The following is a 23,776-nucleotide window of genomic DNA, read 5'->3' as shown; positions in this document are numbered from 1 at the left end:
ATACACAGCACACAGCCTATGGCAAAATTTCCAATAAGATTAATGACAAAACTGTTTGTAGTAGCAGACATTTAAGTTTATTTATGTACTTTTACTTAAATTTTGTTGTGTTTGAAAAGGATTATTAAGTACTAATACTAAATATAATAATAAGTTACATGTTGCTTTCTTTTCAGAGTTGATTTACACCATTTGATATGGACTACAAGATGACAGTTCTACAAGTGAATCTGTTCTAGAAATCAACAAATTATACTATGAAATTAACTGGAAGTCTGGAAGAAACTTGTAGAAAATAAAGTTTTACAAATTATTATCATCAGAATTTCAATTTTGTTAATAAAATATATTTTTGTTACTTTATGTGCCAAATGACTATACAGTCTCCACTAATAGACCCCAACCCATTAAAAATTGTGGTTATAAAATTGGAAATTGAATGCTTATTCTAAAGACCACGTTTTCACTGCAATATGTTTGAGGCTGGCATCTATTGGGATCAATCCATTTATTCACATGTTAGAGAACAGCACCGATAGTTTAAATGTGGCCGGCAGACACATTTTTTCCAGAGTATGTAAGTTTTCTATGTAATCAAGTGTTTACATAATTATATTACTGTCTGAGTAACCCACAACACAAGCATTATTAAGCTATCATGGAACTCAGTCAATCTGTGTAAAAATAAAGTCCTACCTATAATATTTCTTTCTTTATAACTTATCTAGTTTCACAGTTTATGATAATTAGTACTTTATTCATGAACAATACAGGATTTTATCTACCTTCCTGTATAGTCATTGTTTCCTACTATACTCTTATTATAACTATCTGCTTATTCAAGTTATAATATCCTTTTTTTGAGGTGTAGATAAATTACCCATGGAATTATTTACTGTTGTTTTAATTTCACAGAGGTATATTTCTTCTTTCCAGAATAGTAAGTAAAGTTTCCAAATTAGCATGACACAACTAGAAATTATTTTGCCTATATAATTATACTGCTACTGAAAAGTCTGATAACGCTCTGACATGCCACAATATTCACAAGCCCACCCTCAACAGTATGCTGAAAAATAAGTACAGAACTATATGTGCCTATGAAATCTTAGACTCTGATTTATTTTAGAAATGTTCAGCTGCATCATTTATATCAAAACAACACAAATTATGAAATACAATTTGAGGACTTTTAGTAGTAGGTAATAATACTTTAAAATGGTTAGAACATTTTGGTGTCAAGAATTTATCCCTGACCGACATGAAAAATTTAGGTATCAGTAAAGTGAATTTCAAGCAGATACTCACTATGTTTGCATTACTATTTAGGATATAAAATCTGTATTGCTTTCATGTTGGTTAGCTTTATGTATTTAATTAGCTGAAATGCTTGATTGTCAACTTTGCCTTTGCACTAGTCAAACTCAAGATTGCATCTCTCTGTCCGGAGTGTTTATGAATAGTATGAATTCACGTTCATCCCACTGTTTTACTAAAAGCCTACACTATTTATGCTGGTAGAAACAAATAAATTCTCATTCCTATGCCACTGGCATAAGTCAACTTCGCTGTGTCACCGACATAGGAGGAGGATTATTTTGGTCTCAAACTTTGTGACGCCAGCACTGAACATGTTAAATGTAAATAATTTAAGTTGACTACTGCAAAGTTTTTGCATTATAGGTTTATGAAAAAGTTATGAAAGGAGAAATAAAACACAGATAAGTAGGTATGAACAGAAGTATTATAACATTTTCTTTACATTTTTTCACTGATATCTTATTATGCTGTTGCCTAAAAGTTGTGTAGATTGTCCCAACACATTTGCTTCACACTAAAATACTTCATTTCGTATGTCTCATAGACGTGTATAGTTTAAAACGAAAGTTGATTCCTGTCGCGAGATACGATTTTGAAGGTCGGATTTTATACAATGTTTGTCGTTATTCTCGCCCTGATTTCGGATGTCATAGTGGATCCACAACTTTTTCCAGGATATTTATTATTTTATTCGTGATTCCAAATATACCAAGACCCTTTTAAAGACTGTATTGTCGACAAATAGTTTTCATTATTTGCTGTCGAATTTTGATCTCATAGGACGCACTTGTGAATTTCTTACAGCATCGATCGATTATATATTCAACTGAAGCTCATTCTGCACTCGATCTAAATATAAACACACACATTTATTAACAAAATAAATTAAATTAAAGGTGTTTACAAACACAAATCGTCGCGCAATTAAAATAACCTTAAAACCACTCTGGTGTGTCACTGTCACTTTTTTATGTTTAGTTACTTCCACATTTTTACTGTTTTAAACGTTTTATAAGTATTTTACATTGCTAATAGCTCAAATTATTTCAAAATAAGCATAAACTCGTGAAATACGGGACAAATTCAAAACATTGGCCGCCATTTTGGTTCCTAGATTTACCTAATACGAGCCGTTAACCGGTGCACTGGCACCGGTTAAATGAATCGTAACCCTTTTACTGACGGATGGCATGGTGCAACGCAAATATGCAGTTAACGGTCGTCGGAGCCATCTTTAACGATGAAGGAGGCGTCAAAGTGTGCTGGTGCAACCGGCCCTTCTTACTTGCAAGGCCGAGTGTTTATTTCTACATGCGAATCAGGGGCGGCTCACTCCCCGATTCTTTCGCCAAGCTACAAACTAAGTACCTACATGTCGGTGGCCGCGAGTGCAAGGCCCATTCAGTGGTGACGAACTTAGCGCGCCGCATCAGAACTCAATGTCGGCTGCTCGCGTGCGATCCTAATGTAGGCAATAGGTTACTTTCCTCCTAGTCAAATCAGCTTCTTTTTAAGAACTGTCAAAACGAATTTGAACGACTTGCTAATATGAAATTTATATGAAATCGAATTGAGTGACGTCACGGTCAACTCAGTTACTTTATATATTTCTACCTGACTTATTAAATAGAAATTGGATTTAAAAATAACTACTGTCCATGTTTTTCTTATAATTATCTGATGCTTTATTTTTTGCATGGTATAAAATATTTTATTTTTACTACATTCAAGTTCCCTATTATTATGAAAGGCGGCATTTTGAGAACATTAAAGGAGTCAGCTTTCTGTACTTGTACTATTATATACCTATTCTGTGATGCGAATCGTGGTCTTATCAGATTCCTAGCCCATTACCAAACGCGATGGACCAATTGGCGTGCCCTTTATGCAAATGTCTGGCTAGGGACTGCAGTAGACTCTGCCGGCTTAACCAAGGTGACAATCGTTGACGCTACGTGGCTTTCGAAACGCAGACTGGGTCTGTCGTGCCATTATACCGGGTGTCCTGAAACCAACGCCAAAATGAAAAGGACATCTAAAAAAGTGCCAATATCTCGAAAACCATGACATTTTCCGTAAGGTCAAATAGCTATCCATTTATTTAAATCACAATCAGAGATCGGACAACTGGGCGTCATTCTAACAACATAAGGTTCATTATTCCGAAAACGTCATACAAATGACGCCCAACTGTCCGATCTCTGATCATAATTAAAACATTACAAAAACACACAAATTACATACACACTTACAAACTAACACAAAACTACACAAATCAAAACAAACTAGCCTAACTTTAGGTCAAATTCGCTTAATGTGATAGTGATAGCTAATGAGATGTCCTATCACATCTTTTCTTTTCATTTTGGCGTTGGTTTTTAGGACCCTCGGTAGAAGAGCGATAGGGCGCTAATAGCGATACGCATCCGAAGCGTAACCGATTGTGACGTTGGCTAGGTATCCTGGATCTTGAAATGTCAAAGGTAAACCGTGTTCAAGAGTATAATGGACTATCAAATTTTGAATTAAACAAACGCAAAGGTCAACTGGATTAGGAAGAACTTTCGAGACAGGTCACATTCATATTTAAGATGTGACATTTTGATAATCCGCAAGGTGTTCTAATGTGATATTTCCTTATCTTCCTCCAGAGAAATAAAATCATTGGTCATAAACTAAACTGTCTATTAGATAATCAAAATGCTACATTTCATATTAAATCAGTTTAACCCGTCGAGTCCCAGCGACATCATATGATGTCAGCAAAATATAAGTAAATACATATATTTAGATGCTTGGGACTCAAATGGTTTTAAATGAGAGCACTTTAAGCAGTGTAAAGGATAAACAGATTATTGACAGAGTGAAGGGAGGGGGGGGTGGAGCATCTCCGTTTTCTCGTGCACAAAATGTTTTCGTTTTTCATTATTTTCTACCATTTTATATGACAATAATTTTGTGGCGTTTTCAGTGAGACAGCTTTTTCTTTCTTTTTTTTAGTTACATTTATAATTGTGAGTGTGCACAGAAAACGCCCCACTTTGTCGCTTGCTATAAAGGCGCTTTATCAGTTTATACATATAAAGATACAAGTAAATCTCGCCTTAATGGTAACCGACAAAGTGGGACGTTTTACTAAATACACTCACAATTGTTTTTGGATATATTTTCAAAACGGCGACTCATACAATATTAGTGTACGTTTTAACCTCCTTGAGTTGCAGGCGTCCATAGGTTACGGTGACCGACCGCTTACCAGCAGGCCGTAAGTTTGTTTGCCACCGACGTAGTATAAAAAATATATTTAAAAAAACCTACATGTAGGTAGGTAAGTGAGAGTAGAGTTGTTATTTACTGCGTGTAATTTTTGCTCGTCATCTCGAAAAATCCCAAAATAAAGTATACAAACAGAAATCTAATTAACGCCAGATTATGCATCCCCGCTCGCGTAGTCAACAACGAGTTTTTGTACTGTTCTTGTTTTGAAACTAGATGCCGTCTGGTCGAAGCAGAAGTGCATAACTTGTACTTGCACGAGTTGCATGAAACAGAGCTGTAAGAGAGTTATACCAGATGTGGTCTTATTTGACAGACGTGTCCAACGTCCACCGAGTTAAACCAGTAGAAAGTTTGCAATGAATTAAAAATTTTACTATGTACTGAATCCTAAGGAAGCGCTGGTGGCTGGTGGCCTAGCGGTAAGAGCGTGCGATTTTCAATCCGGAGGTCGCGGGTTCGAACCCCGGCTCGTACCAACGAGTTTTTCCGAACTTATGTGCGAAATGTCATAATGATAATATATTTGCCAGTCGCTTTTCGGTAAAGGAAAACAACGTGAGGAAACCAGGCTGATTCCAATAAGACCTAGTTACCCTTCGGGTTGGAAGGTCAGATGGCAGTCGCTTTCGTAAAACTATTAGTGCCTACGCCAAATCTTGGGATTAGTTGTCAAAGCGGACGCCAGGCTCCCATGAGCCGTAGCAAATGCCGGGATAACGCAAGGAGGATGATGTACTGAATCCTAAGAGGACAAATAGCACTAGACCCTACTCATAGTGTTGTGTTCCTGCCGGTGAGTAAGGCTGCAAGAGCTCAACGAGGGTGCGGTGAGCTGACGACGGGAGGACTTACGGAACTAAATTGTTCCGTCTATTGTCCTTTGAGTCGTCAGCAACCCAAACCCTCCTTGGAACTTGTACACTCCTTTTTGCTGTGTACACATACTTAACACAGCAAAAGGGAGTGTACAAGTTTCTAATTGGGTGGCAACGTGTGACACTCTTTGAGTTGCAGGCGTCTATAGGTTACGGTGACCGCTTTCCATCAGGCGGATCGTATGCTTGTTTGCCACCGATGTAGTATATAAAAAATGATACTTATTATACTAGAGGGCGAACAAGCCGCCGGGCACAGACTTGTCACGGTTGCTATGCCATTGAGCATACAGGTGTCGTTGTGTGCGTGCGTGATGACACGACTCTATACTCGTTCGCACGTAGGTACCTAGCAGCAGCGGCTGATCCATACCAGCCGATGCCTAAAATGGATTACTAGTAAAGTACCTAATGTAAAGAAAGGTTTATTTTTGCTTAGTGTTACCTAGCAGAAGTTTTTAGCAGCCGCCACTGGTACCTAGTAGCAGCTAGTAGACATGGAAATGATACCCGTGTATTGCGCAATAGGAGCGTCAATCCACAAGTGTGTGTACTTTGTGTGCGTTCAAGAACTCGCGACAGACATATTCAATACAAATCGCCGGGCATGTCCGATCACCTCCCTTCCTATAATATATTGCGGTTTCACATTATCCGATCCGATATCGGAAATCGGGAGGATTTCAAAGGCAAAAATCAAAAATGGAGGCTTAAATGAATGGGATATCGGTCCGATATCGGATCTGATAATGTGAAAACGCACTTAGGGCCCATTTAGACGGTACGATAACTCGCATGCGAGTTTTATTACATTGCGGTGTTTGATAGCTGTGCAAAATTGTATGTGACCTCAACCGCCCGCAATGTAACTATAATCGCATGCGAGTTCGCACGCTGTCGGCCTGATTTAGACGGCGTGCGAACTCGCATGCGATTTCAGTTACATTGCGGGCTGTTGATGTTACATACAATTTTGAACAGCTATCAAATACCGTAATGTAATAAAACTCGTATGCGAGTTCTCGTACCGTCTAAATAGGCCCTAAATCAGATCAAAAAATGAATACATATCATTTATTTATAGTCACGAGCTAACAATATCTTAATAAAAACGGCGAAAAGCTTTCGCTTGGAGGTAAAACGTGACTTTTAAAGGAAGAGGACCGAGACAGATCCTTCAGTAACCTTTAGGCCTATAATGCTTGCAATTTTATCACTTATTTATGTGGATAAAGGTTCCGTCACGTTCTGTCAAGCATCTCAGTGTGAGACCGAAATATGTCTTATCCATATTGTTCCTGACGGCTCAGCCACACATTGGTCTGAGAACGACAGCGGTGAGCGGCGGGCATACATTGGAGCGAGACACAGCGATGGGACTTTTCATTCGCACGTATGGCTGTCGCTCACCGCTGTCGCGCTTAGACCAATGTCGTGGCTGGGCCGTAAGCCCTGCTGTTTATTGTTCAGAAAAATACATCGATAAAAGCTTTCAATAATTGCGGATCTCAGTAGAAAGTGTATACAAGCTACTCGTTGATTCAGATCAAATTTTTAACCCCGACGCAAAAACGACGGAGTGTTAAAAGTTTGTCGCGACTGTCTGTCTGTGTGTGTGTCCGTCTGTGGCATCGTAGCTCCCGAACAGATGAACGATTTAGATTTAGTTTTTTTTTATTTGAAAGCTGAGTTAGTCAGGAGTGTTCTTAGCCATGTTTCATGAAAATCGGTCTACTGTGTCGCGGTCAGGGTTTTTTGTTCAAAATATTAATGTGGCTACATCGATTGGTCCTATTAGCAACAACAAAGGTCACACAGCATGAATATTCCGTTCAAGTACATTACATTAACAGATTAAATCCCTAACCACGAAAAACCCTTTTTGAATGGTTGACAATGAAGGCATTTTCGCCATTTGAAAATAAAGGTTAAATAAATAAATAAATAAATAAACCCTTGAAACAATGAATTTAGAATTTCCATTTGAATATTCATCAGGTAGAGTACCTAATATTGAGTGCCGGGGCAGATATAATGACATAATAAAAGTAAAGGGCAAGGTTTATGCTCAAATCCAGAGGGTCAGTTTTTAAGAGGGTAGTTTTTAACCCCCGACGCAAAAACGACGGTGTATTCCAAGTTTGACGTGTCTCTCTGTCTGTATGTCTGTGTGTGTGTCTGTCTGTGGCATCATAGCTCCCGAACGGATGAACCGATTTAGATTATTATTTTTTTGATTGAATGGAGTTGGACGCTCTTATTGCGCAATATACGCGCATTATTTCAACGACAACCTTTATGCTCAATGAGCTAACAACTGTGACTTGTCTGCCGGTGGCGTGTTCGCTCTCTATGTATCCTGGTTTTAATACTTAACTACAAATAACTTGTTAGGTAACCTGGTTTTTTTATATAAAATATCTGGGCGACCGAGCTTCGCTCGGTTCTATTTTATTATATTACGTCTTTAGATAAAAAAAAACTCTTATTTTAGGCTCTTTTTCACCCCCGAAAACCCCCACATAACAAATTTCAGTGAAATGGTTAGAGCGGTTTCCGAGATCGTCGGTATATATAGGTATATAAATAAATAAATATACAAGAATTGCTCGTTTAAAGGTATAAGAAAAGAAAGGAAGAAAGGTATTGAGGCCCCTCATGGATGTCCTAGAAGTCGACTGGGTTCAATCGGGTCGTAGGCGATAGGCTAATAGCAACCTGTCACGACGTACCACTATTTCATTTTCATTCGATTCTTCAATTGTTAAGAGTGGCACTTAAACTTGAGCATTTTCATGAGCTCTGCCTACCTCTTTCGTGAGTACCATTATGAGTTTTATTTATGTAATGAATCTAGTTTTGCATATATTACCCCTTGGACCACTTGGCCATGACTCCTGTCTTTACCAGCGGTAATGCGTTTAGCAAGGCTGTTATACTCCCGCTCCTCGCTCGTCGGCCATTTGCTGCGGTCGGGCGCAATATTGTACGCGATCAGAGGTTTCCTAGCTAGATTCAAGTATGTTCTTGTACTTACACGTGAAGTCATGGCAACTGTACATATTTTGCATGCTTTGGCCATGGCACCGAAGACTAATAACAACCACGTTAAAGTCGGTACGCGCAGCAATGTGTTTAACGTGGCTGTTATTATGCCTCCCGTTTCCTATCTAGATCATCAGCTTTGTATGTATAGGTGTTTCAGTAATCTGTAGAGTAAAGTGACCCCCCCCCTCTCTATAATTTCTACTTATTCTGCAGATGACTACTGCTGACTAGTTAATTATCGGAAACACTACGAGTGTTTCCATTGCCCGAGTGCGGCCTGTTATGGTTATATAGGTACCAATAAAAAATGCTCCTCATAAAGTTTAGAATATAAACATTATGTAGATTATAATTTATAATCAAATGCAACAAGATTACTTTTCGTTAGTTTTCTATTATTAAAAAAAACAACGTCAACTCTATTTTTTTTTCTATTCAATTTACATATTTTTGTATGGTTCCTACGTAAATCCAAGCATACAATTGGGGATATCAGAAACGACAGCGAAAGTCAGTCTTTGCCCTTTTAGCGTAGTTACGCCAAGTCAGTTGACTCTTCAGTGTAAAAGTATGCCGTAGACTCATTTAATCAAGCCCGGCTCAAAGAGGTGTCGAGGCGAACGCTCGCACTTTGAGTTACTCATCATTGATGACTGCCTGACGAGATAACGCGTGGTGGTAATTACACATGGCAAATAGGCATACAGGCTGCCATATAATAATCGGGTTTCATACCCTACCCTAAAACAATTCACAGAGTGTCCAACATGGCCTTATTCCAGTAAAATTTTCTAGTATGTATAGTCAGCATTAATTAATAGTTGTGGATGAAATAAAAAGTATTTGGTATCCTGAATATTTTTTCTAACTATAGATAAATCTGTACAGTTTGTGGCCAAAAATGAGAACAGTAATTAATATGAAAATGAAAAAAAAAATGAAAAAATATTTATTAAGTAAAGAGTACATTACAAGTTGATTAACATTGGTAACCGCACTAGGCATGCCTGTATCGCGGCAACCAATAACATACGTTGTGCGAAAGTACGATTCAACCGGTTGACAGATTTGAATGTTTGGTCAATGTGACTACGCCTACAACTAAGTATAATACTTACAAAATAATGAAAGAAACAAAACAACATACATCAACTATCCTTATGAACTATCCTTATGAAGGAAGGAATAATATGTCTATGTACCGTTCGGTGAAGGAAAACATCGTGAGGAAACCGGACTAATTCCAATAAGGCCTAGTTACCCTTCGGGTTGGAAGGTCAGATGGCAGTCGCTTTCGTAAAACTATTGCCTAAGCCAAATCTTGGGATTAGTTGTCAAAGCGGACCCCAGGCTCCCATGAGCCGTGGCAAATGCCGGCTGTCAGCGACATTATAGATACTCATGTATTTTTGTTTATCGGTTACAGAATGGTAGCTACTTTTGAAGCGTTATTGTTTGATCCGCTTCTTTAGATGCTGACTGTACCTGGTTTCAGCAGATTTTCTTTAATTAATAATGTACGATGAACAAATTGTATCAATTTGGATAAACATGCACTTTCATCAAAATAAGCAATAGGTAAACGTATTTACATACAACAATCCTTCAAAACAAAGGGCTATAAGACAACAATGGCAAGTTTATCCTCACCCTCCAGGTAAATAAAGCCCTTTAAGCAAAGGCCACACCGGTGGTGCCCAAGGACCCTTAAAATAAATATAGTTACACGGGCCGTCGAACGGCATTGACCTATTGCCGGAACTGGACGTTATCTACGTTCAGGGTGCGTAGGCGAATGGCACAAACGCTCACGAAACGAAACGCTCGTAGATATCTATCTCTATCGCTCGTGCGTATTGGCGCGACAGAGCCAGACTACCGTTCGAGGCGTTTAGTTTACGTTTCGCGTCGCAGAAATGTCATTCGGCTACGGCACCTGATTAGACTCGTGCCGTGGATAATAGGTTTGATTAATGGCTATAAAAGATTATATATTAGGTTAAACTGAATTTCAAGTGGATATATCCTGCAATGCAACTAATATTTGACCAATTTTTAATGCGAAAATCATGACGCTAATATAAAGATTTGTTCTGGCTTTATCAGGGCATTTTTCTGAATTTGGGACCCCCCAATTAGCGTAAGTTGTTAACAAAAATTAACTCACTGTCAGATTTGTGACGATAATTAAGCATGAAATTTATATAAAAATATTGTTTTTGTGTTAATTACATCGATAATCTACATTCAGAATGTGAAAAAAGTAAATTTTTAGACAGATTTTATGTTTGATTATTGTCGTTACAAAACTGACAGCGAGTTAATTTTTGTCAACCACGGGGTTACCGAGCCAAACAATGCGTTTTCAATTTTTTTCGTTACTGCCAGGAAGCCGGCGGGTGCTGGCTTTGGGGAATAGATTTTTTTTTGTAGAATATTAAATATCTATGCACGACGCTGTAAATTACGAATTTGTTCGGGAGTAGAAAAAATGCTAAAATAAGCTCAAAAACGCAGACCCAAAAAAGGCCTCTAACAGTATACAAGTTAAATAAGAAAAGATCTCACCTGGAAGTAACGGTAAATCAATACACTTAAACATTACCCGCTTAACACTCGCATGGAGAGGCCGTAGATAGCCTACGTGACGTCATTTATCCTGTCCCACGTGACGCTACGGAACGTAACCTGACGTCACACAAAACGTAAAGGATTCTACACCTTACTTCAGAGAAATAATGCTGATATTTGGACTTTCTATAAACCCCTGGTTTTGGCAAATATGTAGCATACCTACGTGATTTTCCGAGAAGTGTGTGCTCCTTACAGTAATTTATTTAGCAGAAGTTCATTTCTAATCAGGTGTTTGGTACCTGATTTTCCATAAGGGTACTGATAACTAGTCTATTTTCAGCGACCACTTGGTTCGTCGTAACCAAGCTAGGTTTTATAAATTGTCAATACACGTAAGGAAAAAATCTGGCAAATGCGGGACTCGACTCGATCCCCTTCGATGTCCGAGATTTTTTTACAATTTCGCCAGTTGTTAGGCATAATATGCTATGCCTTTTTTTGGCCAGAACATATTTGCTGCTTTTTCCTTCAGAATGGCAATCGTTTTTATATTGGGGCATTCCATGAGAATGTCGCATACTACATGCTTTTGCCTTGTATGACAGCTATTTAAATCAAATCCGTAAAGCTCGAGAACATACTGCCAATTTGTTAATCAAGTCATGAAAGGTGGTCAAACACAACTTACAAGTATTTGAAGAATTGCATGTTGTAAGCGACATTCTCGTGGAATGCCGCTTTTCTTCTCCTAAATTCAACATACGCGATCTGTTAAAAGATATGTTTTATAAGCATCCCGTTAAAAAAAATACGAATAATATATATAACCAATAGTGCAGTAAGCTATTTACCCGACCATCTTCAGTCGCAGTCGGTGCAACAAATCGATTCCGCAGGAGCGCACTGGCCGCTAATCGCGGCTAAGCCAGTTAGGGCTAATGCGATTTTTGCCAGCCGGAACTGAGCCGTTCAGGCTGTAATGGCGTTAGGCCTCGGAGTAAAAGAAATGTTAAAGCAGCGGCTAGACTTAGGTACAGTAAATAGTAAATACTGTGATTTATCAATGTTTCCAATATGTCTATTTAAAGCAAGAGTGAATAGGACTATCATTGAATCGGTGAGCTCCATCTTAGACTCTGTCTTCACTTTTTATCTGGTGTGACGTCTAGGGTCAATCGCCGATCAGTCTATATAAAAAAAAACAGAAGGATCACGAACTCAAATCCTGTTCACGCAACAAAGCTTCACAGTACGCAATTCATTGTTGTAACGTAATTTACAGTTTAGTCGTCTGCTTCCATTAGACATAGTTAGAAGCGATATACGTACTGATTATATCGGAATATTGACTGTACAGTTTGACCTTCAAGATCAAAATATTTATCACAAATTGAGATTTAAATCGCGATGCGTCTAGACTAGATAATCAATCGATACCACGATGTTTGATAAATTGATATTATTTACTGTTGTAATTCACTGAATTTATTGTTCGTCTAGTCTCCTTTTTAGGAACAAATGAATTAAAAAACCCCTATAGGGGATAAAAATGTTATGAATTTTTTTTGACCCATTTACTATATTAATAACTTTAGCATACTTAGTCATAGTCAAGTTACTTTAACCAAAATCACATGAAAAACCCTGCACGCCTATATGTCTCAATTTCCCCGAGTAATAATAACAGACAATAATGAACTGTTGTTAGATTCAAGCTCTCGAATATAATACTTGTTCTATTTAGATGTCGATTAAGCCCACAGCAATGTGGCATTAGAAAGACAAGGTTTCTGTTGTATGAAACAAGCATACTACGAGTCATTTATAACGTCCAGCCTCGCATTTTATGAGTTTTCACTACAGGCGGAAGACCGCCTGCTGGCATATTTTATTTTATTTATTTATTTATTTTATTTTATTTGTTAGGAAAACTTACAGCTAAAGTTACAATAAGGCTTATAACATAAAAACAATGAGCCAATAACAAGTTTCCACAGATAGAAACTGGGCAAAAAGTACATGAGTGCAAAGTTACAGGAAATTTTGAAATATATTTGAAGATCTAGTACTACATATGTATCAGTAATATCAGTATTTAAAGTACCTACAGCAGTAATGAGTTTGAGCAATGATTGAAAACAAACAATACTTAAGAGAATAAGAGAAAAAGGAAAAAAAAAAAACATTTATGTGTTATTTGAGAATTAACAGTGGGAGAAGTCATGGGTCAGTAGTGTGCGTAATTCTTTTAAACAATTAAGAAACTTCAAATATATGTTCATTATTCCGCTGTTTTAGATTTTTTTTACTATTTTTTTTTCTCTTTTGAGTATATACTATACTAATTAATTTAGTATTGTTTGTTATACGTTGCAAACGCAAACATATAATGTAAGAAACTAATTTCATTCTGTAAATACGCCCAAAATAATAAGTAAATACTATTTTCGTTCAAGGTTCCAATCATTTGTGAAATTATAAATTGAAATAGATATCATACACGAAAGAAAAAACGACACGGCCCACTGATGGCCAAGCCGGGAATCAAAACATATTCAATAAAATAATTTTATTTGTTACCTAGTTGCATTTGTCAAATATTAAAACCGATTTTTTTCATAATCACATGCGTCTGAATAGTTTATACATTTCAATATGTTATGAATTTGGTGAAATAAATTGTCAAGATACGACAAAAATAGGCCTATTACATCTAACTACAAAACAACAACCGAAAATAGAAGCCGCCTTAACACACTTTTCGTGTTTAACTACAGCTTACACAAACTGAATGTAGCGGAACATAAAAAATGACAATCGAATCGAACTATCTCAATTCCATTATTAGAATCGAAGAATAGTCGAAACTTCCCCGAAGCCGCGGTCGTACTGCTATTGTCCGCTGGGGAAATCTCGATAAATGAAATTAGGCGAGTATGCGAGATTATGCCTTATTAAATACTTACGTTCGTTGCTAGGATACACCCCCGTTAGATTGGCATGGAGAGAAATGATACGGCGATATAAAGATACCTCAAGAATGATTATCATTAGCAACTAATACTATACCTACCCAGTACTCATTGATTTTGATGTTAGATCTGTCTATGACTGAAAAGTTTTATCTGGGATTACAGGAAATATTTCGCTAGATATTTATGGCCGTCTTAGGGACTGGCCACATCAGAGCGTCGCGTGTCTCGGGGCGCGCAACGGACGTCCGCCACCTGGGGCGCGTCTTACGTCCTTCCTATACAAAATGTACTGAGGAGACGTTTTTTGAATTACATTCAGGTGGCGTGGCGCGGACGTCCGTTGCGCGCCCCGAGACACGCAACGCTTAAGTGGGAACGCTGGCTTAATATCCGACAAATAAAAGATACAAGAAGATAATTTGCGTCCTAGCAGGGGAGGCTCACTCCGCGTTTCTTTAGACGGCCGCGAGTTCGCGGCCCATAAAGTTTGACAACCTTCATGCTGCGCAATAGAACCCAATGTCGCATGCAGTCCGTTGACAGGTTGTTGAGAGTGAGCCTTCTGTACTTGTACTTTTATATATTCTGTGGTCCTAGCTATATAAACAAGTTTTTCACAAGTTAACTGCTAGAGATATTGACGGAATTTCGATGTAAACAGCAAGATCCGAATTAAGGTTCATAAGGTTCATTAATAATGCTAGCTAGTTTGCAACACCTAGTTCACGAGTATCTCAATTGGAGCAGTAATTTAAAAAGTCCTAAGCTTAGGAATATTAACATTTGCTACGGAAGGGCATGTTTTGATGTGATTTTTAACACTGGTTACTTTAATTCACGGGTCATCTAAGTCAGAATGCGATTAAGTTTGAGAACAAACTTAAAGAACATCTTCAAGGCAAATGAATATAAGTACCAAAGTACTTACCTACATAGAATTTGAAACAATCGCCACTACCTTTTTTATTTTTTCAAAGACTTTTTTTTAATTTATTTTTTATGGGATAGGAGGCAAACGAGCAGACAGGTCGCCTGATGGTAAGCGATCACCGCCGCCCATGGACACCCGAAACACCAGAGGTGTTGGAGGTGCGTTGCCGGCCTTTAAGATGGGTGTACGCTCTTTTCTTGAAGATTTGAAGGTCGTATCGGTCCGGAAATACCGCAGGCGACAATTCATTGCACAATTTCCATTACTAATGCTTGGTATCCTGAATCTCGAAACAAACAGTAAGATCAAATTAAAGTTCATTAATAATGCGAGCCAGTTAGCAACAAAGCTAGTTTACTAGCATCTCTTAATTGACGCAGTCGACAGGATCCCGGAATAGACTGCGACTAAGCTCTGCCAATACATGTGAGATGTCAACTCGATTGTGATACTTTAGCTTTTCGTGACGTTAAAATCTTGAGGTTTGGCCATATATGTGAGGATTTACAAGGTGAGGAATAACATTTGCTACGGAAGGGCATATTTTGATGTGATTTTAAATTTAAAAGTCTACTTACGCCGTGGCTTGCGTGGGCGACGGTCGCGCGATTGTCGCACGACGGCGATGCGACGCATACGAAATCAAACCTTATCGATATGGAAGTATGAGACGCGACGGCGACGGTCGCGCGACCGTCGCCCACGCAAGACACGGCGTTACTATTGGGTTGGTAAGAAAGTAATGAGCGAATCATAACCAATATTGTAATTTTTATTTAATTTATTATTTTAATCATTTATCAAAAATATAATGACCTTCGTTATCTACTACTTGTCTCCATCGTTCTGGTAAAGAATGAATAGCATCGGCGAAGAAGTTCTTAGGTTTAGATTCAAAAAACTCAGCTATGTACTGTCGTAGATGGGCTTGATCATCGAACTTTTTTTCATTCAAGGCATTGCTTAGCGATCTGAACAATGCGTAATCCGTAGGTGCCAAGTCTGGAGAGTACGGTGGATGAGGTATCACTTTCCAACCTAGCTCCAATAGCTTTAGCCAAATCGCTTTTGCAATGTGTGGGCGAGCATTGTCGTATAAGAAAAAAAACTTTAGCATGCTGTGGACGATTCTGACAGATTTTTTGCTTTAAATTTTCAAGCTGATTACAGTATACTGATGCGGTAACAGTCATTCCACTTGGTAGGAGTTCCCAGTGAATAATACCATGAATATCCCACCAAACGGACAGCATAACTTTTTTCGGGTGAGGCTCTGTTTTTGGTGCCTCTATTCCTTTTTCGTTTGGAGCTAGCCACTGACGTTTGCGTGTGTGATTTATATATAAGACCCATTTTTCATCTCCAGTGATAAGATGGTCCAACCAGTTGAATGTGCGGCGAAAAGACAGAAGTTGTATGCAGATATCGGCACGACGGTTTAGTTGATCTCTATCAAGTTCGTGCGGTATCCAAACACTGTATTTGTAGTTTTTTCCCAACTCGTGTAAATGTGTTTCTATGGTGACATGAGAGCAGCCTAACTCGGTAGCAAGAGTACGACTCGTTAGCCTCGGTTCTCCTTCAATTAAGGTTTTTAATTTGGCTACATCAATCTTCACCGGTCGACCAGACTTAGGTTGATCTGATAATGAAAAGTCGCCACTACGAAACCGCTGGAACCATCGTTTCGCCGTGGCCTCAGACACAACTTCAGGAGCAACACGCTGACATATATTACGCACTGCTTCGGCGGCTGAATGGCCAGACTGAAATTCATATAGTAAGCAATGCCTTACATGCACTTTTAATTCGTCCATTTTCTTCCTTATATTAGCTCGGCGACAGCTAGTGAATGACTGACGAGAAACTGTGCGACTTGCCCTTTATATACTTTCGACCATAGAAGATTCTAGAACTCTCTCAAAAATTTTATGTGGAATTCAATCGATCGCTCATTACTTTCTTACCAACCCAATATAATTGACGGGTCATCAAAGTCAGAATGTGATTAGGTCTGAAAACAAATTTAAAGAACATCTTCAAGACAAATGAACATACCACAGTCCTTGCATGGAATTTAAAACAATCGCCACCAGTCTTTTTACTTTTTTAAAACTTTAGTCTCCGAGACACAGAGTTTCTCGGGCAAAATATCGATATAAACAGTCATCATTCTCTTGCCCTTATCCCAGTCACTTGGGATCGGCGCAGCATGTCTTTCTCTTCCATACATCTCTTTCACTCGTCATCTCATCATTAACTTGTTTTAGTTCCATATCATGTCCCACACAGTCAATCCACCTCTTCTTCGGTATCGATATAAACAGTAATTATGATCAGAATTAAAGTTCATTAATAGTAACAAAGCTAGTTTACGAGTATCTCTTAATTGGCGCAGTCGATAGGATCCCGGAATAGACTGCGACTAAGCTCTGCCAATACAATCTGTGAGATGTGAACTCGATTGTGACACTTCGGCTTTTGCTGACGTTAAAATCTTGGGGTTTTGTCATATATATGCGAAGAGTTAAAATGTTACGAATAACATTTGCTTTTTGATGTGATTTTAAATCAAAGTCAGAATACGGTTTTGCCATGTGTGCGAGGAGTTGGAAAGATTAGGAATTATGTTTATTAGATTCAGAAACTTTGATTATGATTGATTTCATTGTTTGCCAAGAGTGGCACTGAAACTTGAGTAGTTTCATGTGATCTGCCTACAGTGCCTACATCTTTATTGGATACAGGCGTGATTGTGTGGGTGTGTGTGTGTGTATGTGTGTGCGTGCGTGCGTGCGTGCGTGCGTCACCATTCAACTTGAAGTATACATTTTTATGGCATAAATTAAGTAACTAGTTTTTATGTCACTGTGGTGGAATAAAATATTTCTTCTGAATTCCATTGTTGTAAAGATGGACCAAGAATTCCACAAAATATTTAATGCTAGAATCGTATCCAGGAGTAAAAAACCCTTTTACAGTTTTTATTTTAAGTTTCTTTTCAGCAATACGACAATCCCACCTCTCGGTGTGTTTTGTTCGTTTTTGTAACTTTAATCTTACATAAAACTGCGATGTTCTGTTGTTTGCCTCTAGAAGTTTTATAACTTTAATACACTTTATGCATTGAGTAGTGTATGTATGTACATACCTACATGTTGTTTAAGTTCTAACACATATCATTAAAACAAATATCTTATTTGAGTTAAAAAACTTAAGGCCTAGCTCAATTTGGAGTTTAATTTAGGTATACTTACGCTACCCACGAGTCACAAATTCGAGCCAAATTTTGGGATTAGTTGTCAAAGCGGTCCCCAGGCTCCGAGCATGGACGCGAAAGCTAACAGAAACAGACTAACTTATCACACAGAATAGCCTCATGTGTGCAGCATGTGGAAAAAAGTTTGACAAACACTTGCCAAATGCTACCTAACACCGGACTTTAGCGAATGTTTTCAAAACGTCGGTTTTTCGGAATGGTTCTACAAGTTAGGACATAGTGTGACTAAAGTTGGAGTTTTTTTTTTTTTTTTTTTTACGTTTTTCACAGCCCCTAGGAGAGTTTAAGCTAATGCTCTAAGCCAATTTAGGGATGTGCATCAGCTGAAAGTAACGGTTTTCTATATTTTTTGAAATTTATAAATCTACTAGCTTTTGCCCGCGGCTTCGCTCGCGTTAAATTCAAAAATTACGGAAAGCTCCATACAAACTTCCACCCCCCATTTTAGGGAAGTTGGAGGTTAGAAAGAGACAAAAAGTAGCCTATGCACTCTCCATCTCTTCAACTATCTCCACCTAAAAAATCATGTCAATTCGTTGCTCCGTTTTGCCGTGAAAGACGGACAAACAAACACACACACACTTTCCCATTTATAATATTAGTATGGATCTATTACCCTGAATGATGCAATAAAAAGTGATTTAACATTTCAATTATTATTAAGTGTATACGATGTCTATTTCAGTTTATTCTTCGTGATATTGTCGGAATCGTTTTTTATTAGGTGTAAGTCTTCTTCAATTTCGTTTTAAAATAAACTTGATAAAATATAAGCTTTCATAAAATACAAATGGATAGTTTTAGTGTCCGCAAATAAACATGCCGACGGCTATCGGAAGCGTTTTGCTTGTGCCACTGCAAGTCTGGTCAATTTGTTTGTTCAAAAAAAGAATGAACTAAATGAACTAATTACACAATTATCAACTTTCCGATTTGCATTATAGAATTTTATCAAAATAAGTCATTCAATTATCAATTACCATTCTCAAACATAAGTTCATGCCTGTATTTCCACAAGGGGTTCTGCAGCTTCTGACAGCAGCGCGCTTCTGATACGCGATTAAGGGCCGGTTGCATAAAACCGCCTGTCACCGTTAAAGCGTTCGTTAAATTTTATTGTATTGGAAGTTCCATAGTCGTCTGTTGCGTGACGATGATGTGCCTGTCAAATGTGGTTGATACAACTGGCCCTTAGTCTCGATTTAAAAGTAACAACATATGATTCCTAGGCTGGATGAGTTAGATGTTCGTTTGATTCAATATATTGTATTGTAACCCCTAACCAATGATTTCATGTTTCCAATCGCTACCCACCTGGCTAACTCTCGATTCTCCCGAGGACCAAGTAATCGCCGACGCTCCAATAAAAATCGCGTTACAGTAATTGCTTTCATCGGATAAGTGATTTCGATATCGTGCTTGGATCAGGATGTAATTGTTGTGTGCTGGTTTGATAACGTGCAGCAGTAGATATGTAATCTACGGAAAATTATGTGACGAGATATTTTTTTATGATAGTGGAGCCAAATGATTCTCCATGTAAAATTTCAAATACCTACTAAGTAGGGAAGACCGAGGTGAGTTGTGACAGAGGAGAGTTGTGACGACGTCGATTTTTGGGAACCTACTAACTATTAGTAAGATCGCAACAACAGGTTTTTTAGTTCAAGTCACGGGATAGCAAACGCACGATATTGCCTTGCTGATTTAATAAGATCCTATTTTAAAAATCGATGTTGTCACAACTCGCCTCTGTTACAACTAACTTGGTCTACCCTACACACGTATTAAAACCAGTAGAGGTAGAGGGGTTCTACGATAGGAGATGTTACGGTTATTCAATGAAACACTAAGTAGTCCAATCTTATTCAATAATTTGCATTGTTCGTTAAAAACCTAGCAATCATTGTTTGAAATAAATAATCCCTATCCCTAAAGAAGAGGTCGATATTTTACATTCACTTGACAATATTTACATCCAACAAATAGGATAAATCTCGAGGTTATAACATAACCCTTTATTTCCTTGCGTAGGTTATATAGGAAAGTGAGCCAGTGACAGTTAAACGACCCCTCACGGGTCGCGTGGGCCGCGCGTCACTCCGTGACGTCACCCGTGACGTCACGCGGCACGTCACCCGGCACGTCACCCGTGACGTGACAGCACTCGATACGATTTATATCGAAAATAGTTTGGATCTTGTTAACCCCTTACCCTTCACTGTCTGAAGCCACTATACTGGAAATAAAGGCTATGAAGTTTACAACTTCCCGTTTAAAATTTTAGAATTTTACGTCTTATTTTTTATTATAATTTTATGACCAGTTCCTACTAAAGCCTGACCGCGAAACGAAAACGAAACGCCACGAAAGGTAGTCTGGCTCTGTCGCGCCAATACGCAAGAGTGATAGAGATAGATATCTACGAGCGTTTCGTTTCGTGAGCTTTTGTGATATTCGGCTACGTACACAGGCTTTAATTCATTATTTTGCTTTAAGATCTAAATAATTATGTAATACCGTGATTTGCAAGACGTATGTAATAGTATTTTATACAATCGTGATATAAAAAATATATATGTGATATTTTTTTCCTTTAATATAAAAATGTTTAGAATCGTGATATAATACAAAGCTTTTCAGTCGATTACCATGTTTAGGCCACAAAGGTTGCTGAGTGGCCTAATAGTACGGTAGGAGAGTGAAAAGCTTAATTATATCAGTATTGTTTACAATACTTTTTCTACGAGTCATCATCTTCATCATCAATGGACGGAAATATCATCTTTCTTGCAAGTTAAAATTAATGTCAATAGAGTTGTTCACCGTTGTATCAACATCGAATTACCTAGCAACCAATTGTTTGTAATAACCGTCTCAGATTGGCCGATAACGCGACAGATAAAAAAAAATGTGTTTCAGATGCAGGAAAATTTGCCAGGTATCGCAAATTAGTATAGAAATTGTATGAAGTTCTATTTTTGAAATTATTACAGTTAACTAAAGTCAACTATAATGAGCTTATTATAATTGAGTCGGAACTGCCATAGAGTATCCAACACTGAAAAGTTAGCACTTATAGTTTAGTCTGTGGTGCCCTAATTGACAGATTACAGTCGACAAGTAGAAAAATACAGTTTACAAACTGTTTATTTTATTATACACCATCTTCGCTATTGAATTTAATGATCGACAGAGAACCCAATTATTATTTTATTTTATTTATTTTATAATACTTAGGTCGTCAACGTAACAGTAATAATAGGGCCATATTTTTTCAAAGTTGTCCACTTTTTGTGTAACTAAAGGTATTTTTTACGCGATTCATATTCAGAATCGCGGTACTTTCGATCCTGATAGGAGAAAAATAACGTCCCAAGACTACAATACATTTTTCAAACCTTCCATTTCGTTACCGCCATACAAAATGTATGAAAAACTGGTGGTAAAAAACCGGCCAAGAGCGTGTCGGGCCACGCTCAGTGTAGGGTTCCGTAGTTTTCAGTATTTTTCTCAAAAACTACTGAACCTATCAAGTTCAAAACAATTTTCCTAGAAAGTCTTTATAAAGTTCTACTTTTGTGATTTTTGTCATATTTTTTAAACATATGGTTCAAAAGTTAGAGGGGGGGGACGCACTTTTTTTCCTTTAGGAGCGATTATTTCCGAAACTATTAATATTATCAAAAAACGATCTTAGTAAACCCTTATTCATTTTTTAATACCTATCCAGCAATATATCACACGTTGGGGTTGGAATGAAAAAAAATATCAGCCCCCACTTTACATGTAGGGGGGTACCCTAATAAAACATTTTTTTCCATTTTTTATTTTTGCACTTTGTTGGCGTGATTGATATACATATTGGTACCAAATTTCAGCTTTCTAGTGCTAACGGTTACTGAGATTATCCGCGGACGGACGGACGGACGGACGGACGGACGGACGGACGGACGGACGGACGGACGGACGGACAGACAGACATGGCGAAACTATAAGGGTTCCTAGTTGACTACGGAACCCTAAAAAACCTCGGGGCACTTTTTTCACCTATTAGGAATGAAAGAGCTCGTGATTCTGAGTGGAAACCACATAAAAATTTCCAAATCCAAAGAAAAGTGGGGGGACAACTTTGAAAAAAAAAATGGCCCAATTACCGCTTGTGACTTTCCATTATAAAAGTTTCCTTATCGATGTAAGGATGAATTTCTATTGGCATTCACAATTTTATTACATTGGACATATCCAGAACACTTTGAAAACGTCCTTATTACATACAGCATAAGATCCCTTCTGTAACAAGCCAGATATAATTTAATTAGAGACAATATAATATAATTACACATTAATGAAGTATAATTACTATAATTGGATTTAGATGCTTACGAGGAATCTTAATTAATGATACCTATCATTAGGGCCTTGGATTTGATTATGTTCATGAAGCTTTAGATGCACATTGCAGGGATCGGATATCGGTATTTTTTTCGGAACGGTTCCGTACGTTGACCCGAGAACTTTATTTTAGCGTTTCTGGTTCCATTAACCGGTATTCTTTTTCGTTCCGTGAACGAACGTTTATGAGTGAGAACTGTTCCGAAGAACAGAATTAAATGATACGTTCTTTAAAGAACAGTTCGCGGGAACGGAATTATTTCGGTTTATGAGTGAGAACCGTTCCGAAGAACGGAATTAAATGATACGTTCTTTAAAGAACAGTTCGCAGGAACGAAATTATTTCGGTTTTTCTATTTCCAAGAATTTGAACGAACAGTGGGGGGGAACCATGCGCAAGCGGTGTCGGCCACGGCCATCACTTTAGTAACTTGTTTGATTTGAGACTAGCGGTGAGTAAACGTGGCGTCGAACGAAACAAATACGTCGAAAACATTCTGCACTACAACCACAATGAAGTAAGTTTGTTTTTTTTTAATTTAGTGCTTTCAATTTTACCGATTTTAAAATTTAAGTAATGTCACGACGCTTAAGTATTTATTTATTTACAGGCAATCGTACAGTCCAAGGTCAAATAAGGACGCGACGCCGCTATTAGCAAGAGCGAGAGAGCTGAATAACTTTCTCATTCTAACAAACATCAGCGTCCTTATTTGACCTTGGTTTGGTACGGTCATCCCATCTGTAAGCACTTTTGTAAGATGGACTTCCGAGCAAAGCGGTTCTGTTGCAATGGCCGTACCTTTCAAGGTCAAATAAGGACGCGACGCCGCTATTAGCAAGAGCGTGAGAGTTAAATAACTTTCTCATTCTAACATTTCTAACAAATAGCAGCGTCCTTATTTGACCTTGGTACGGTCATCTCATCTGTGTGCGTAGTTGAATGCACAAACGCTCACAGCCAGACTACATTTCTACAGCATATATATATAATTATATATATATATATATATATATAATTTGTGTGTGTGTGTGTGTGTGCGTGCGTGCGTGTGCGTGTGTGTGTGTGTAATATACACTACTTTCCCATTAATTGTGA

General features: G+C 38.0%; 1 protein-coding gene across 3 annotated transcripts in view; it reads right to left on the bottom strand.

The window, feature by feature from the left end:
• Positions 1-23,776, bottom strand: part of LOC125234601 (probable beta-hexosaminidase fdl) — a 202,320-nt gene that overhangs the window by 61,697 nt on the left and 116,847 nt on the right. The window contains exon 1 of one of the 3 annotated variants that reach the window (XM_048140917.1): positions 19,597-19,628. The exons of the other annotated variants lie outside the window; for them this stretch is intronic. The gene's annotated coding sequence lies outside the window, so the exon portion shown is untranslated. Of the gene's footprint in view, positions 1-19,596; positions 19,629-23,776 lie in introns of those variants that run through there. 3 annotated transcript variants of the gene reach the window in all.

Source organism: Leguminivora glycinivorella, chromosome 16 (genome assembly GCF_023078275.1).
Source record: "Leguminivora glycinivorella isolate SPB_JAAS2020 chromosome 16, LegGlyc_1.1, whole genome shotgun sequence".
Lineage (NCBI taxonomy): Eukaryota > Metazoa > Arthropoda > Insecta > Lepidoptera > Tortricidae > Leguminivora > Leguminivora glycinivorella.
Note: the sequence above shows the minus strand (reverse complement) of the source record. Positions and strands in the feature narration are given on the sequence as shown.